The sequence below is a fragment of the Amblyomma mixtum genome, chromosome 1 (assembly GCF_055824585.1).
Source record: "Amblyomma mixtum isolate Tamu chromosome 1, ASM5582458v1, whole genome shotgun sequence".
Taxonomy (NCBI): Eukaryota; Metazoa; Arthropoda; class Arachnida; order Ixodida; family Ixodidae; genus Amblyomma; species Amblyomma mixtum.
The window spans coordinates 93,590,005-93,600,265 of record NC_143012.1 but is presented as its reverse complement, the minus strand read 5'-3'; the positions used below and the strand labels follow the sequence as shown (position 1 = coordinate 93,600,265).

The 10,261-nt window shown below is 51.1% G+C and overlaps 1 pseudogene; it reads right to left on the bottom strand.

Moving 5' to 3' along the window:
* Positions 1-4,079: 4,079 nt before the first annotated feature.
* Positions 4,080-9,727, bottom strand: LOC149367232 (uncharacterized; annotated as a pseudogene).
* Positions 9,728-10,261: the final 534 nt, after the last annotated feature.

The following is a 10,261-nucleotide window of genomic DNA, read 5'->3' as shown; positions in this document are numbered from 1 at the left end:
AGGGCCCGAGGGCATTACATAAGGGGAGGCGAATTAACATGATGTAAAAAAATCTTGAACGTGGAAAAATGTGAAGAGCAAAATACAAAATACAATGAAGGCAAGCAAAAACAAAAGCAAGAAAAAAATACAGTAAAAAATGCAGACATACATCTAAGTCAAATAACAGCAACCAAGCAAGCGGAAGAGAAACAAAATTACGCTAAGGCGCAGAAATACAACTAAACTAAGTAACAAAAGAGTACAAAGGGGACAGTCTATTCAGGATGGCTGAAGTTTTAGCTTATTACGGAATTGTTTTCTGTCTGTGCATTCGGCTATGTTTTCGGGTAAGGAATTCCATAAGACTATTGCATGAGGGAAAAATGAGCTACTCATTGCAAGGGTGCGGGTGGAAATTCGTGCTAGAGACTGGCTGTGGCTTAAACGGGAAGATCTTCGTAGTGGTGTTGTTAGTAACTCATGTCTGGACCGTGGGTGATAATAGAATGCGTGAAGAAGGCACAAACGAGATATGATGCGGCGTGATGCGAGGGACGGCAAGTCGAGGTCTCTCTTCATTGAGGTGACGCTGGAATTTCTTGAGTAGTTCGAGGTGATAAATCGTGCTGCACGGTTTTGAATGCCTTCGAGGTTAGTGGCGAGGTATGATTGTGACGGGTTCCAGATGGCTGATGCGTATTCAAGCTTTGGTCTGACGAATGTGAGATATGCTAGCTTTTTAATGTCTGAGGATGAGTCGGAGAGACTACGCCGCATGTAGCCGAGAACGCGTGAGGCTTCGGAGCAAATGGTTTCAATATGTGTTATCCATGATAGCGATGGTGTCATGTGCAGGCCAAGATATTTGTATGATGATGTGTAGGCAACGGGTGTAGAGTTGAGGTAGTAGGTAGTCTTAATCTGGTTGCGAAGGCGGGAAAATGTCATGACTTTACATTTAGTCGTGTTTAAAGGCATGAGCCATGTTTCACACCAAAGTAAGATAGCGTTTAGGTCTTGTTGGAGGGTGCACGTGTCGTCTTGGTTAGTTATGGCGCGGTATACGATGCAATCATCGGCGAACAATCTCAGTTTAGATTTAATGTTGGAGGGCAGATCAGTGATGTAAATTAGGAACAGTAATGGGGACAACACGGCGCCCTGAGGAACACCGGATGTCACACTCGAGAGAGGAGATGTGTAATTGTTAGCGCATGTGCACTGAACACGTCCTTTCAAGTAGTGTTCTATCCATGATAACAGTTTTTGTGTTAAACCAAGGCCGGACAATTTTAGCAACAAGTGATTATGAGGGACACGATCAAACGCCTTCGAAAAATCTAAAAAGATGGAATCGATCTGGTAATGGTCATCCATGTACTGCAATAGATCATGAGTAAATTCGGCTAGTTGCGTTTCACATGAATATAGTTTCCTGAAACCATGCTGTTGTGGATAGAAGAAGTTAATTGATTCAAGGTGTGCCATAAGGTTAGATGCTATAATATGTTCAAAGAGTTTTGAAGGAATACTAGTCAGGGATATTGGGCGATAGTTAAATGGGCTTGAACGGTCACCTGATTTAAAAACCGGTATTATTCGGGCTTTTTTCCAGTCGTCAGGTATGTTCCCAGTGTCCAGTGATTGAGAAAAGATTAGGCAGAGTATGCGGCTCGACAATGATGCAGTGTTTTTTAACAATTTGCTGTTGATTTCGTCGCAGCCACCTGATACTGACAGCGGAAGTGAGCTAATGAGGTTTGATATGCCCTCTGCATTAATTTCTATATCTGTCATGGGGTGTGAACGAATGATAGGTGTGTGATTGACAGGGGTGATGTTAGCGGGCGTGAAAACAGAAACGAAGTAGTCGTTCAGTGCGGTTGCGCATTTCTCAGGGTCAATAGTGTCGCCACCGGGATCTGCGAGTTCGATTTGGCTAGGACGGGATTTATTCGATAGAAGACGCCAGAATTTGTTCGGGTTGGATCTCAGAATTAAAAGCAAGTCAGATGTTTGGAATTTCTTCTTAGCCTCAGCTAGCTCCTTTAGGTACTGTTTTACGCATAAGTGGTACCGGTTCCATTTTTCAGGATTGTTGCTCTCCTTTGCAGTCCTGTAAAGTCGTTTTTTTCGATTTAGTAGTGATTTGAGGCGTTTATTAAACCAGGGGGGTTGTTATTGTCAGATTTTACGAGAATTGTAGGAATATATTGGTTTTTTATGTTGACTAATGTGTTCTTAAACAACTCCCAATTAGCATTTACCGTGCGAGTTAGATAAGAACTGTGGAAAGTTTCCAAAAACTCATCAAGTCTGTGATTAATGCTTTCAAAGTTTGCTCTTTTGTAATCCGTGATTAGTTTTCTTGTGGGTGATCGCTTTTTGATAGCTAATGAAATGGTAATGTGAAGCAGGTTGTGATCGCTGATACCGGGCAGGAGGTTTATACATGTTACACTATCGGCGGATGACGTGAGCAGCAGGTCTAGAGTGTTATCGCCTCTAGTAGGCCATGATACCATTTGCTGGAGGTAATGATCTAGCACTAGGTCGATAAATTGTCTGGAGTCGGCTGACGAACCATTTGAGGTAGACAAGAGAGACCAATTGATGTTAGGGTAATTGAAGTCGCCAAACAAAAAGATAGGTATGCCAGGAAATGTATTTTCAATATCGGTTAGGGCCTGATCTAAGAGATCACAGAAGGATGGGATGAAATCAGGTGGCCGATAACATATGCCACAGATCGCCTTGGGAGGCGCATTGCCGATACGTATCCATGTAAGTTCTAAGTTTTCGTCATGACCTATGAGTGAAGATGATAAGCAATTTTTCACTGCCACGAGAACTCCCCCTCCCCTCCGATAGTTCCTATCTCGTCGGTATAACATGTAATTTGTGTTATAAGAAAAAACTTCATTGTCACTAATGTTGTCGTTCAACCAGGTTTCTGTTAAGAGTAGGATGTCAGCGTCAATATCTTCAACGAAGCTGAACAGCTGATTTCGCTTAGGTATGATGCTGCGTATGTTGGTGAATCCGATGTTAAGACTTGTGCATGACGGTGGTTGGTGCCGGGATGGTAATACGGGAAGCCGAACTGATCGTCAATTACTGATATGCGAAGCAGTATCGCTAGTAGAACTGCTTGCGGGAGTGATTGCAGTGATCTGGGTGATTTCTATCACGCTGTTAGAAATGGAGTCGAAAGCGTAACATTTGTCGCCAACGTGAAGCTTGTCGAATCGAAGTTTGAAGGGGCATTTCTGTGGTCGGATAAACTGCAATAATTTTGATCGTGCCATCCGCGTGGGAGCCGCAAAGTCTTCCCTGATTGCAATTTTGGTGCCTTTTAGTTTAGTGCCACATGCCAGGATGTTTTCCTTAGTTTTGAAATGAGTGAATTTAACTATTATTGGGCGATGCTTCGATTCCGAGAATTTACCTATGCGATGCGCACGTTCAATGGTGCTGGAATCAAGATGAAGATTCAGTTTGTCCGCACACAGTGTTAGTATTTCTTGTTCTGAATCTTGCCATGTCTCGTCTTTGGTGTCATTTAAGCCAAGGAAAATAAGATTATTTCTGCGTAGCCTGTTACTAGTATCAGTGCTTGCCGCTTTAAGAACGGCAATATCTTTCTTGATCTGAGCGGTAGCGCTATGTTCAGAGGTAGGTGTTGGGGAATGTGTTGCTTCTAGTGCCGCAACGCGGTTTGTTACGGATTCGTGTATTCGTCTGAAAAGTTAGCGGTGTTTAAATTGGAAGGAAAATTAAGGTTGTAATATCTTTGAACGTATTGACCGGATTAAAATCGGGTTCCTGATCGGGTGGGGAGGAGAAAACAGCCCGGTGAGAGGATCCTGCATGAATGGAAGGAAAAAAATTAAAAAAAAAATTACCGAAGACACTTTGGAAATTCTAAAGTGTGCTTTTCGAAAGCCTTCTGGCCAACCTCCCGCCGCTTTCCCGAACCCCTTGGCGCGTGGCGGGCTTCCCGCATGTGGGGTTTTTATTGTCTTTGGTGACTGCGGTCTCTATTTTGATTGCAGTGTTTTAGAGCGAGCTCTCTGGCGCCCGTTTGGTGGTGGTGGTGGTGGTGGTGAAAAACATTTATGGGAAATTAAGTTTTTTACAGAAAGATGATTGGGGTAGGACCCTATTGGCCCTTTCCCCTTACAATACTGGGTGGAGCCCCTATTCCGGTGCCCCATTGGCAAGCAACGCCGCCCGCGTCCGTTGAACCAAAGCCTGTTGGCTTTTTAGGTCTTGACAGCCGAGCAGGGCCGCCTCCCAGTCCTCTCTGGTGGGGTTGAGGTTGGGGGGGATAGATGGGTTTGACTGACACGCCCAAACCATGTGGAAGGTGTCAGCCACCTCCCCACCGAACTGGCATGCGCCATCAAAGGATGTATTGAAGTGTTTAAGCACCGCCGGGCACAGCACAGTGTTAGTAAGAATTTTGATGAGGAGGCGCTCGTCAGCGCGATCCAGACCCTTACAAGGGGCCGGGTAGCGCCGGTGCTCCTCCTTGTAGTAATCGGTGATTTGTTTGATTTGTTTGAATGTAAGGGCCAGATTGTCTGATTGGGAGTACCCTTCTAAGGACAGGGAGATAGCCCGGGGAGAGAGTGCGCGGGCGGCCTGATCGGCCTGTTCGTTTCCCTGGAGTCCCTGGTGACCGGGGGCCCAAATCAGGTTGCGTGGAGTTGGATCTTCGCATCGACAGCTATATTCCAGTATGCGCCAGGCAAGCGGGGGAGCCCAGCCCAACTCGTAGTTCCGACAGGCCCCTCGCGAGTCGGTGATGATGTGTTTTGACTTGGGATTCGTGAGAGCCAGAGCAATGGCAATCTCCTCCGCGTGTGTTGCGTTGTAGGCTTTGAAAGTGAGCCCGTTAACTGTGTTTGTGTTGTGTACGACTGCGGCCGTGTACCACCCCCCGTGGTGTGGGCCGGTAACGTCCACGTAATACACGTGTTCTTGGTTACCATAGTATCGCGCCAACGCTTCCGCGCGCGCCTGGCGACGACCGCTATGGTCTTCTCTGGACATGTTGCGGGGAAGGGGTCGGACCCGGAGGGCGCGTCTCCAGGGTTCTGGCACTCTCTCCCTTTCCTCAATGTGGTAGTCATGTTTGATGTGTAGCCGGTCCAAGAGGCGGCGACCGGACGTGGTCTGTGAAAGACGCGTGTATTGGTTGACTAAGTGGGCTTCTCGAAGCTCCCTAAATGTGTTCACCACGCCCAAAGCCAGAAGCCTCTGGTTGGACGTGGTGAGCGGGAGATCGAGAGACCGCTTGATGACTTTCCGCAGGATGACCTCCAGTTGGTCATCATCGTGTTTGCGCAGGTGCAAGTAGGGAGTTGAGTAGAGGATTCTACTCGTTACGAAAGCATGGGCAAGCCGCAATGCATCCTTGCTTCGTAATCCGCCCCGCTTGTTGGAGACCCGGCGGACCATGCGGCCCACCTGGTCTCCCACCGTGCGAAGTTTGGCTAGGGTGGTGTCGACTCTGCGTTGGTGGTGTATGAAGAGGCCAAGGACGCGGATCTCCTTGGCCTCCCGGATCGGTCCCGAGGGGAGACTGATGCGAAGCGGTGTTGTGTCCCGAGGGGAGGGACGTAAGTGCACAAATTCTGATTTAGCTGGGGCGCACTGGAGTCCGCAGTAGGCCGCGTAGTCGTCGACTAGGGTTGCCGCTGCTTGCAGGCAGGACTCCATGTGGCCCAGGTTACCTTGCGTGGCCCAGATTGTAATGTCATCCGCATAAAGAGCGTGATGTATCCCGGGCAGAGAAGACAATTTGGAGGGAAGACGAAGCATTGCCAAATTGAAGAGCAGGGGAGACAGGACCGCGCCTTGAGGTGTTCCCCTCGAGCCGATGGTGTATGGCCCGTGTTCCGAATCTTGTATGCGTATATAGGCTTGACGGTCTGTAAGAAATTGTCTTATGTAATGGAATGTTTTGTGGCCACAGTTGGTGTTACTGAGGTGGTCCAGGATTACTTCATGTTTGACGTTGTCGAATGCGCCTTTAAGATCCAAGGCCAGGACCACCTTGTCGTTGTGGGGACATTCTACAGGATCTAAAATGTCGTGGTGGAGCTGCAGAAGTATATCCTGTGCTGACTTGTGAGGACGAAAACCGAACATAGTGTCCGCGAAAATGTGCTGTGTTTCGAGATAATCGGAGAGTCTGTCACGCACCATCGTCTCCATCAGCTTGCCGACACAAGACGTGAGGGAGATGGGGCGAAGGTTCTCCACATCAATAGGTTTGCCGGCCTTCGGAATGAAGGTCACGAGAGCCGATTTCCAATCGAGAGGGAGAGGAGTCTCTCCGTCCCAAATGCTATTGATGTATTTGAGGAGCGCGGCGTAGGCTGCGTCGGGAAGGTTGGCCAAGAGCTTGACCGTAACCTTGTCGCGCCCGGGTGCAGTGCCCCGCTTCATCTTGCTTAAGGCCGCCCGGAGGTCGTGGAGCTGGAACGGAGTGTCCAGCTCCATGTTCTCTTCGCCTGCATAAGAGTACGCCGCCGGCCGGGGGTCCTTAGTGGTGCACAGGTATCGATCCCTGAGCGTGTGCGCTAGCTGTGTTGTCGATCCTTTAAAGTTGTGCAAGGCCCTATGTAAGTGGCGTTGGGTTTCCGTGCGTGTTTGTATTGGATCAATGAGAGCGCGGAATAGGCGCCACGTGTTGCGGCCAGACATCTGGCGCGCAGCCGCGTTGCACCGGTCCACCCAGTTAGTGTCGGCTAGCTGAGTAGCATATTCTGCTGCGTGTTGTGTGAGTTCGAGGATGCGTTTCTTTAGGCGTCTGTTATGCTTCTGTTTCTTCCATCGTTTGGTGAGGCTGCGGCGGGCCTCCCAAAGGTGGAGCAAGTGGTAGTCCACGTCCGTTTGTGTTTCTGTGAGCTGTATCAGCTTTTCGTGTTGTGTGAGTGTAGACGTGAGCGATTTGGACCATGCGTCGTATCCCGACTGGAGGGGGTCTACGATGGGTAGAGAGGTGCGGAAAGTCGTCCAGTCCGGGACACGAGCTTGTGTTAGTGGACGTTTCAGGGGACGCATGTAAATGGTTGTGTTGATTATACAGTGATCACTACCCAGAGTGTCCTCTGTATTCAGCCAGTCGGCATGGCGTATGTTGCGTGTAAATGTGAGGTCCGGGCAAGTATCTCGTTGAATCGAATTGCCGACACGTGTTGGGTTGGCGGGGTCAGTGTGTAAAGTGAGGCCAAGTGTGGAAAGAAGTTCCGCAAGCTTCCTCCCACGTCTGTCCTCCCGGGGGTACCCCCATAGCCTGCTCGGGGCGTTGAAATCCCCGACGATCAGAAGGGGATCCCTTCCAGCCACCTGCATAGCTTGGGTGAAAATTTCATTGAACGTGACGTTCTTAAGTTTAGGTGGGCAGTAAATGTTTAGAATGTGTACAGGTGGGTCAGACCGCTTTAGGGGCAGCACTGACACCATCGTGTATGGGAAAGGCGGTGTTGTGGGGAGCGTGACCTCCTGCGCAGTATACTGCTTGTGAACAAGTATACATGTCTGCGGGTTGTGTTGAAATGTAGTGTAGTTTGTTAGTTTGGCCCCGGCACCGGGTTCCTGAAGGGCAACCACGGCAACGAGGAACTCAAAGGTCTCAAGATAGAGGCGGAGATGAGTCCGCTTCGTGCGATTCTTGAGACCACGGCAGTTCCACTGCGTTAGTGTAAGCGGCTGAGTTGTTCTTGCTCGCGACTTAGGGTTGGGGGCCATGGTCGGAGGCGGAGGGTGGGGTTACGTTGTTAAGACTCCCCAGTCCGCTAGTGCCCGGCGCAGACGTGCAGGAGTCTTCCGAGAGGTCAAATTCATCGGGAATAACTCTGTTGAATTTGGAGGGGCGGTTAGCGTCCCTGATTGGCCCTACGCGTTTAAGGACGCGCGGATTGTCTTTTATCCATTTTTGGATAATGTGAGTTACGGCTTGTGTCACCTGTGCGATGACACTCTCCACCTGACACGCAATGGTATCGTGGATAATTTTGGGGAGGTCAGCCAATTGTGTTTCAATCGCGGTCACCCGGGTCTCCAGGGCCGCGGCGCGACTCTCCACAGGAGTAGGAATCTCCCTGTCTGTGATGTTTTCTTCCTCGCCGCTCGACGCGGGCGGAGTAGGGAATTGGGCTTTGAGCGAGTTAAGCTCGCTGGCTAGTTTTTCGTTTTGAGCGCGCAAGAGGGCGAGCTCGCGCTTGAGTTCCTGCGTCTCGGCGGTGCTGGTGGGGGAGGAGGGAGGAGGGGAAGGAGAGGAGGCGACCCTCGCCCAGCTGCCTACCTTGGGTTGGTTGCAGGCGGCGCCGCCAGATGAAGCGCTGAGAGCTGGGAACTCCGCTGCTCCGGGTGGTGGCGGTACCGTTGCTGTCTTGCCAGGGGGAGGCCGTGGCGTCTTCTGGTTGTTTTGCTGGCGGCCGTTGGCGTGACTGCCCCGTGTCGCGCCGGAATTGGCTCCCTTGGGTGGCTTGATTGGCGGCCTGGGCCCTGGCTGCGGAAGCCGGATGAATTTTCTTGTGCATTCGCGGGAGCTGGTGAGGTGCGGGCGCCCGCATATTATGCACACGGGATTGCAAACGTGGGGGGCCACCCCCTCAGTACCCACCCCCACGTTCTGGCCACAAAGGCCGCATCTTTCTTTGACCGGGGTGGGACAGTTGTCCACCCGGTGCCCCAGCGTGCCGCAACGGTAGCACGCTGGCACCGTTTTCTTATACTCCTTGACAGTTCTGCGTTGTAGTGGACGTAGCGCGGAACGCTGCGTCCCTCGAAAGTTAGCACAGCTACATTCGATGTTCCCAGCTTGCGCACATGGACTAATTCACCACCGCGCCACTGCACACTATGTTTCAAGGATTCGCTGGTTTCAAGGTTATGCACAGTAATCACACCACGACACACATCACCGGTGAGCTTGAGGTGTCCGTGAAGCGGGAGCGATCCTTTGCTGGTGGTAATTTGGATGTCCGTCAGAAGCTTTTGAGCCACCTCGGGGTTCTGCGTGCCGCAGACGATGATATTTTGTTCCCAATTGGGAGAAATTGTAATCGCATTCATATGCTGTCTGCCGATGAGTTGCGAAATGGCAGCGCCGAGCTCACCGTGCTGAAATGCTGTCTTGAGGGCGACCGTACTGCGTGGCCTCAGCACGATCACGTAATCGTCAGGGTTCATCCTGACCGTTGGCTTAGGCGTCCACTTGGAGACTGGTGTCTTTTGTGGACATTTAGAAGACGGAGCGCGAGCGTCTCCTGTTGCTGAGTTGTCAAGAGGAGTCTTGGGCATTGCAGCTCCTCGTGCGTTCTGCCGGCGGCGGCGCCGGCTCTCAACGACTTGGAAAAGGGCAGCTTGCTGCGCCGAAATGGTGGATGGGCCATCCTCTGGCTGGCTTGCAGGGACAGACGACCACGACAGAGTCGTGGGGTCGTATCCGCGTTGTTCAGGCAGAGCCATGTTGAGAGGTTGACCGGCGGGCGTCTCCGCAGCCAGCGGCGGGGGAGCCAGAGCCGTTAGGCTCAGCTCGACCGCTACGTGGTGATGCGGAGGGTTGCTCGAAGTGGTCGAAAATTGGGCGTCCCTGGGTCAGATCGGTGTCTCCAGGATCCTGCTGACTTCACAGATGCAGACGCACAGGTTTGATGGGTGTTACATCAAATTGCCGCGGTTCCAGTCGAAAATCGACGGAGCCGATGTGCCACGCGTCCGATCGCTCCGCGCTCAAACGCGCGTCCGGGCGCCCGTTTCTCGGCGTCGCCGTTGTCCGTTCGGCATTCATTGTGTTCACTGGAGTTGGCATTGACATTTTGCACTCCGATCATTTTAAGGAACGGAAGCGCTCATAAGTGGCCCCTGGGTCAGTGGACGCCTGAATCGCGCTGTTGTGTTACTGTTGCTGCTGCAAGAGCCGTTGCCCAGCAACCGTCGCGGTGGACACCCGAGCCGCACCATAGAGGAATGGAAGCAGCGGGAGTGAATGAAGACCAAGAGAGGCCGTAGTGAAGAAAATGAAAATTCTTTTTGAGGAAAGGAAATTATGAAGTAACTCTCTCTTATTTCTCGGTGGACACCCGTCATCCGTTTGCAGAGGAGGGGAGGAAGTGGGAGTGAAAGAAGGAAAAGAAAGAGGGCCCGTAGTGAAGAAAAGTATCGGCGGCAATGAAATTATGGAGGAGGTTTCGGCGCTGCGCGGAGGAGAGGCCACAGTTGGCTCGATTCTAGCGCAAGGACGGACGCCGCGAGCATG